This window comes from Arachis duranensis, chromosome 4 (assembly GCF_000817695.3).
Source record: "Arachis duranensis cultivar V14167 chromosome 4, aradu.V14167.gnm2.J7QH, whole genome shotgun sequence".
Classification (NCBI taxonomy): domain Eukaryota; kingdom Viridiplantae; phylum Streptophyta; class Magnoliopsida; order Fabales; family Fabaceae; genus Arachis; species Arachis duranensis.
Genome location: NC_029775.3, coordinates 118,237,171 through 118,239,125, shown reverse-complemented (window position 1 = coordinate 118,239,125; position 1,955 = coordinate 118,237,171). Strand labels below are relative to the sequence as shown.

General features: G+C 18.4%; 1 pseudogene; it reads left to right on the top strand.

Annotated features, from left to right (window-relative positions):
* Positions 1 to 567, top strand: part of LOC107486356 (isoflavone-7-O-methyltransferase 6-like) — a 2,209-nt pseudogene extending 1,642 nt beyond the window's left edge.
* The last annotated feature ends 1,388 nt before the right edge of the window (positions 568 to 1,955 follow it).

The window sequence follows — 1,955 nt, the reverse complement described above, 5'->3', positions numbered from 1 at the left end:
TAGTACTTATTTGTTTTTAAATAGAATATTTAAAATTATTTTTTAATTAATTAATATAAATTAATTTTTTGTCATATTTTTTTAATTTTCATTTTTTGAATTATTTAAAATTTATAATTTAAAATTTTAAAAAATGGCTAATATTAAAGAGGAAGAATTTAGGATTTATATTATTTGTTGGTAGAATTCTTTATGGCCAAGAGACATTAAAGGTGAAGAAAATGGTATGATACAATTCCTAACCTTTTTGTTTTGTTTTTTATTTAGTGGATTCTACATGATTGGGATGAAGAACATTGTGTAAAGATACTGAAGAAATGCAAAGATGCAATTTCAAATAATACTAAAGGAGGAAAAGCAATTGTCATAGATCTTGTGATAAATGAAAAACAAGATGAATTTGGACTTACTCAAATGAAGCTCAGAATGGATATTGCCATGACAACTTTGAATGGAAAGGAGAGAAGTGAAGAGGAATTCAAGAAGCTTTTTTTGGAAGCAGGCTTTTAAGATTATAAAATATTTCCTTTAACCGGAATGTATTCTCTTATTGTGGTTTATCCTTAGTTTATCCTTAAGAATAATTAACGTTGAGATGATCATTAATAAGTGTCACAAAACAAAAAATCTAAGGGAGTTAGATAATAATATATAAAAATGTTTGGTAACAAAAAAAAAATAGAAAATATAAGACTCAAGACTTTTGAAAAGTCCAATTTTAAATTAAACTCAAATCATATATTTATTTACAGTTTTAATTTTAGAAATTATTTTATTAAAAATAATTAAAGGTAGTTTTGATTTATTGGATTTGAAATAAATTAAGAATTTTTATCCCAATTCTATAATTATAAATTATTTTTTTATTTACAATTTAAAATTTTAAAAATTTAAAAATAATGAGATTTGACTATTTAAATTAGAACTTTATCTAATTTTATAATTATTAAGTTATTCTCTATATTTAAATTATAAAGTTAGTAGTTGTCAAATAATAAGAATTTTATATATGATTTAATTTAAATAGTTAATATTTTTATAATTTAATACTTTAAGTTTTAGAAATAAAGGAAATTAATCTTATTATCTTATAATTTCAATTAAAGAATTTGATTTTAAATTAAATAGTATTTTAGTACAACAAATGATATTTTAAATTAATTTTTAAGGATTTTAATTAGAGTTCAAATTAATATTTTATGTCCCAATTTTATTGAATTTAAATAGGTTTTATATTTTCTTTCTATTGTCAATATAATTAAATATTTATCTTTTTATATATGTTATTAAACAATCATTTAAAAATTCATCTCCTATATGATTACAAAATCGACTCTTTATAATATTTATAGCAAAAAAGGTTTTTTTAACTAATGTTGTTGTTATTGGCAAACCTAAAGCTAATTTAAAAAAAAAACCAATAAAAAATAATATTTTTTTGAGTCTCAATTCATTTCTATAAAAATATTTTTTTTATTTTAAAAACTAAGTCATTTGATTTCGGACAACATTTTCTTTTGTTTTATTTTTAATCTATTCTTTTTTGGTCTTTCTTCAACAATTGATTAGATTTTAAAATTTTGCTACAAATTTTGATATAGACAATTTATAAAAAAAGTTCTTTCATAATATTTAATTACATAAACATACCAAAAGTCTAAAATTATTTATAAATATTCAAATAATTTAGATATTAATTTTTTATTAATATTAAGCTAAATATATTTTTTATGGATAAATTTTCAATTTTTTATAATAAAAAGATATTTAATGGAGTCAAATTTTAACTCTTCATTATATTTATTTAATTTTTTAATTTGTTAAGCATTGAGTTAGCAAATAAAAAATAATTTTATTTTAATATTATCTATAGTATATCCACTTCTAATGATAATGGATTCATCTACTAAAATTTAATTGATGTGCTTTATATTCGTGCTTTTATATATTCATTA